Below are 5,847 nucleotides of genomic sequence, written 5' to 3' on the forward strand. Positions count from 1 at the left end.
ATGAACTCTTCCTTTGTTTCTCCAGATACATGAACCTGGATGCCAAATCCATCCTCTCTGAGTGTAGTGGGAATGTATGAAGATGACTGGCCTGAGTCTCAATTGAATAAAAAGATGCCCCAAAAGACATTTTAACATTTTTGAAAAGTAGTTATAAAGTGTGGTTCCTTATCACACATCAGGGATTATCTAGCCTCCAGTGTGGCTTTTGTTTTGTTTTGTTTTGTTTTTGCAAAAGACATTTCAACATTTTCGAAAAGTACAATCATAAAGTGTGGTTCCTTATCACACATCAGGGATTATATAGCCTCCAGTGTGGTTTGTTTTTTTTTTTTTTTTGCAGTAAAATTGTGTCATTTTATATTTGAAATTTGCATTATGAAAATAAGTCTGTACACGAAGTAATGCGTATTTAATTAATATGAATCATATAAATTTGGTCATGGCATTTAAAGTTGGCTTTGACTTTGAATTATTTTTAAATTCATAGAAAATATTGAACTTCTAATAAAATAAAACATTTTAATAATCGATATTAATAATCAACTTCAAAATTTCTTTGTCTGCATTTTCTGTTCAATTTTGAAAGAGAAGTCACTTTCAGTAGTGTTCCAAAGTGAGTGATTGCACCTTCTATGATGTGAAAAAAGATCCGATTGCCATTAGCTGTTCTTAAGTGCTGAACATAACTGAGAAATTTTAACGAGATACTCTCTGTCACTGGCAGGAAATCCATCTCCGTCCTTTGCAGGGGCAGTCCTGAGCTCGTGTTTTAATGGATGCGAAGGCAAACCATGGTTCTCACGTGACTTTCTGAAGCACCCCCACAGCAGGCCCAGGTACCTTGAGTGGACTAAGTCTCACTTTATGGCAGTGGCATCAGATGGTGGCTACAGAAGGTTGCCGACATCCCTGTGTGCTCTTACAGGCTCTGCAGACCGGGGGACGAAAGGACCAAGGAACTCTGCCCTCAGGAATCCCAAGTGACTAGAGGGACACAGCATCAGGGCCCCAGGCAGTGTCGCCCACTATTCAGGAGGTGGGTGGAGGCTCCGCAGCTTCATTTCGTCCAGTCCCTTCCAGTATTTAAAATTGTTGTCAAGACGCTGCATTAACTCAGGCAGGTCTGCAAAGGCGTCCCAAGCAGCAAACATGTCTGTGATGAAATAGTCAATGAAAGAGATTTGGGATTTGGGGATGCTGCAGGTATTTCTGTCAAAAACTGACATCACTACAGGCAAGTCCTGTCGCTTCTCTTCATCAGTCTGAGAAAAACATTCTTCTGAGATACGTGCACCAGATTCTGAGATACTGCACTTTCCCAGGGGTCAGCAGGGATTTGACACATCAGCACACTTAATCAGCATTCGTTTGATCAGACTGCGGTTGTCTGGAGTTCTGAGCATAGTGATTATGGCTTCTTGATTTTTACCAGTTTCTCCATCTTCCTCTGATGCTGCCAAGGGCTTGTTGATGCTATTGACAAATTTGTTGACGTGCTCAAAGTGCTTTGTCATTTCTGTGGCTAAGACCATGTCGATAATACTCTGGTGCAGCGTCCGGTAGTCATCCCTCTCCATGTTTTTAAAGATGTTGCATTTATCATCACGAGTGGTCAGTTGGAAGGCCAAGGCCGTGAGGTGGCTCTCGAGCACAGCAGTGTCGTTATACAGAATGGCCAGCTCGCTCCCAGCATTGCACAGGAAGGAGTTGGTTCTCCCGGGGTGGTCCAGGTCATGGACAGTGGCTGCAATGAGGGCAGCGATCTCATCAAGTGGATCTAAAGTTTGCTTTATCCTCTCTTTGCAGAGAAAATAGGCAGTGGCGTGAAGCACATCGGCAGAATGTGTAGAATTGTGGTAGGGGTTAGAAGCATGATAATTGGCTTCGATAATTTGCAACCATGATCTCAGCGTTGTCTCAGAGCATTTTAAGACTTCACAGACTCCAAAGCGAGCGAATATTTTGAGACCAAGATAAATCAAAGGCCTTTTATGAGTGGCAGCCTCCAGTTCAAAACTATCAAAGTCCCAGAATTCCTCATTTTCCATGGCCCGAGTTATCTGTGATTGGACGTTGTGAAGGAAGGTGGAGGTGATTACACTGCTGGAAACCTGTTGAAGGTTTTTTGTTGAAAGAACATACTCATTCCTGGATGGTCTTCACAAAACATCAGACATTAAGTCCCCAACAAGGTCAATGGCATGAGGATCATTGTCCTTAGCATCAAATTGTGGTGAATATAATTCAGTGGTTCTTAGAATTTCCAGCACACGATCTAAGGCTTCTGTCACAGGCATGGGACTGCTTTCCTGGGCAGCACTGATGATATCGATTGCCTTGGTGATGGGCGCCTCAATCTACATGGAATGTATCCGGGCCATGGAGGAGTGTCGTCTCTGGCTGGAAACTTTTCTTGTTCGAGAGGCAGCAGTTCTGACATCTAGTGAGTTTTTTCTCCCGTCGTTATGTTTGCCTGACTGATTATCTGTATGAGTGTCAGACTGAACACATTCAGCTATTTTCTCAGCCTTATTGTTGCCATTGCACACTCTGACAATGGACACATAGTGTCTAATTGTTCCTCCCTGTCCAATGACAGGTATCATCTTCACATTTTGTTGTTGAGAGACATACAGAGAAGCCAGGGTGAGTCACCCCATCTATCCCTCCTCTGGACCTTAGTTCCTCCTGATTGTCACTCGTTACACTGAGAACAGATTTCAGGACTCAGCACATGCAGCCATAATGTGTGCCTAATTCCACATCCCAGTTACTGGGACACAAAATTTTGGTGTCTTCAAGTCTGGCTCCCACGTCACCACTCACATATGTCAGTTCTTCCTCTACAGCTGAGTCAGTGAGTAAAGACACATAAACAGAAGCAGATTAATATGAACAAGGTTTTATTGACATATATATATATGTACATAAAGCTGGGAAAGAGAAGGGCCCATTGAGGCAAATGCATAGGGGGAGAGGAAGCATCTGAAAACAGCAGTGGGCATCCTGCCAGTTCCAAGTCTAGGGAAACTGGCTGGGGGCTTGGGTCCACCAAGTTAACAGTCAAGCCAGGGATGGCACAGTGGATGATACAGGCAGCTCTCTTCCATTCTCCTAACTGGAACTTCTCAAGTCTGGTGTAGTTCTGAAGTGGGCTCATATGCCACATGCACACACACACTCACTCTTGCACAGCCCTGAGGTGTGGTCCTCCGGCTTGCTGTAGGAAGAGAGGAGGTTAAGTTTCACTTAAACGGGCTGAGCCACTTTCCAGTGAGACAAAGTCCATTCATGGTTACACACAGTTTGCAGAATAAGATCTGCTCTTCATTTGTAGAGTTTCTTCGTAGAAGAAAGGAATTAGCTGATGGCTCCTATGAAGCCCTGGGCAAGTTATGAGGCTGCCAGGCTCCTATGAGCACAGGCACAGCTGCCCTGACCAGAAGCCTCCAAACACAATGCTGGCTCGTCTAAGTCAGAGGGGTGTCCTGACTTGGGTGCCCCAGGGTTCTTCCTGAGAGTAGAGGTTCCTCTCTAAATATGGATGATGCTGTCCCCCGTGGCGCCACCTGGGTTTTGGCTGGGGGCGGGGGCCAGGTGCCTTGTATTAATGCGGCCCCAGAAGTGTATGCAGTCACAGCAGGTGTGGTGCTGTCCCCCATGGCGCCCCCACCCCATTCTCTGCACAGATGGGTTCCAAGTCTGATGGCAGTTAATACACAGGGCCTCCCAGCACCCGTGAGATGTTGTGCCCTCCATCCGCACCACCTGTGTATTGGCCAGGTGGGTCCCAGTTGTAAGCGGGAATACCAGGTCCTCCAATCATGGGCATGATGTTGTTCCCTCCGAGACGACCACCACCTAGTGGGCAAGTGGGCCCCTTGTGCTCGGAAATAAGGTAGAACTAGAAGTGTGTTGAAACCCACGGGTGGTAACCATACTTGCAACTCCAGCAGATGTGGTGTGCTCTGTTGGAAGGTGGAAACTGACATGTCCCTTGACACAGATTTCATCTCCTTGGTGATGGAACTTTTAAACGTAGATTTTCTACGTCCAGATGGGCCCTGTGTGCAGTGGTGGAAAGTGGAAAGAAACACTAGGGCCTCCCATCGTGGGGATGGTGTTGTCCCCTGCCATCACCGTACCACCTGTATTGAGCGCAGGTAGGCCCCAGGTATTTGGATTTAAGGTGGAATCAGGTATGTTCCCAAATGCTGGGATGGTGCCTGCCCCTCCTACTGCAGCAGCCTTGCCGTGGTAGGTAGATGGCAGGTTGTCTGTCCCAAAGTAGGAACAGAAGTGGTGCTGGGTGCCCCACTTAGACCTGTCCCAAAGTTAAGTGGTCTGGATGCCTCTGAATGAGTGAGGCCTGGGGCTGACACACCAACTCCAAGGCTCCCACCGGCCGTAGGGGTTGCAGGTCACATGAACAGTGGGCCCGGTGTGGTGTCGGCAAAGAGCGAGCTACCGTCTCCAGTACTGGGCATCCTGGTGGCAACTCCAAACACAATTAGCAATGGACACAGACCTAGGGAGAATGCCTGGGTTGTCGCCAAAGGCTGGCTGCATGTTGCTGGTGGTGGCAAATATGGAAGAGGGCAAAGCTGACTGCATGATGCTGACTCGCGGTGGCTAGGCTGCAGGAGCGGCTAGGACTTTAACTTGTGCTGAGGCTACTGGGTTTCCCAATAGAAAACACTCGTTAGGGCTCGACACATCGTTGGCCCCCAGTTTGGCCTGAGACGGGAGACCTGGGACTGAGGAAGCTTGAAGTGTTTGTCTATCTGTTGCCCGTGTCGCAGGTAAATGCGTGGAGGAATGGGCTGAGGCATTGTTACCACTGGGTGGTGTGTTCCCAGAACTAGGAACAGCCCTGTGAAATGGCTATTAGTTCTGCCTGGAGACAGGGGCAGACTGGAACATGACAGCCTGGGAAGGAGGTGTGGTGTCCATAGGTTCAGTGTCAGAGCTGCTACCTGCTGAAGTACCCTTGATGGCTGAAGTCGCAAATGAGGGGCTGAGAAAAACAGGAGCCGAAGGGAAAATGACAGCATGGGAAGCAGCTGTGGTGTCCATAAGTTCAGTGTCAGAGCTTCTGCCTGCTGAAACTGTAATGTGGGGCTGGGGAAAACAGGAACCGAATGGAAAATGACAGCCTGGGAAGGAGGTGTGTTGTCTGTCCATAGGTTGAGTGTCAGAATTTCTGCCTGCTGAAGCCGTAAATGGGAGACTGGGGAAAACAGGAGCAGAATGGAAAATGACAGCCTGGGAAGGAGGTGTGTTGTCTGTCCATAGGTTGAGTGTCAGAGATTCTGCCTGCTGAAGCCGTAAATGGGAGACTGGGGAAAACAGGAGCAGAATGGAAAATGACAGCCTGGGAAGAAGGAGTGGTGTCCATAGGTTCAGTGTCAGAGCTTCTGCCTGCTGAAGCCATAAGTGTGAGACTTGGGAAACCAGGTTTAAAATTAAAAAAAGCACCCTGGGAAGGAGGTGTGGTGTCCATAGGTTCAGTGTCACAACTTCTGCCTGCTGAGGCCGTAAATTGGGGGGCTGGGGAAAACAGGAGCCGAATGGAAGATAACAGCCTGGGATGGAGGTGTTGTGTCCATAGGTTCAGAGTCAGAGCTGCTACGTGCTGAAATACCGATGACGGCTGAAGCCCTAAATGGGGGCTCAGGAACACAGGATCCGAATGGAAACTGACAGCCTGGGATGGAGGTGTTTTGTCCATAGATTCAGTGTCAGAGCTTCTGCCTGCTGAAGCCGTAAATGGGGGCTGGGGAAAACAGGAACCGAATGGAAAAAGACAGCCTGGGAACGAGGTGTGGTTTCCATTGATTCAGT

At 48.0% G+C, this 5,847-nt stretch overlaps 1 long non-coding RNA gene and 1 pseudogene across 1 annotated transcript in view; one reads left to right on the forward strand and one right to left on the reverse strand.

Moving 5' to 3' along the window:
• Nucleotides 1-1,028: 1,028 nt before the first annotated feature.
• Nucleotides 1,029-2,618, reverse strand: LOC113607394 (high affinity cAMP-specific and IBMX-insensitive 3',5'-cyclic phosphodiesterase 8A pseudogene; annotated as a pseudogene).
• A 2,322-nt stretch (nt 2,619-4,940) lies between these two features.
• LOC113607395 (uncharacterized) overlaps nt 4,941-5,847 on the forward strand; it is a 5,004-nt gene continuing 4,097 nt past the window's right edge. Inside the window, exons 1-3 of the long non-coding RNA XR_003427927.1 lie at nt 4,941-4,958; nt 5,190-5,279; nt 5,494-5,825. This is a non-coding gene — a long non-coding RNA (uncharacterized LOC113607395). The remainder of the gene's footprint in view (nt 4,959-5,189; nt 5,280-5,493; nt 5,826-5,847) is intronic.

This window comes from Aethalodelphis obliquidens, unplaced genomic scaffold, assembly GCF_003676395.1.
Source record: "Aethalodelphis obliquidens isolate GAN/ISIS:26980383/991018 unplaced genomic scaffold, ASM367639v1 scaffold48, whole genome shotgun sequence".
Classification (NCBI taxonomy): Eukaryota; Metazoa; Chordata; class Mammalia; order Artiodactyla; family Delphinidae; genus Aethalodelphis; species Aethalodelphis obliquidens.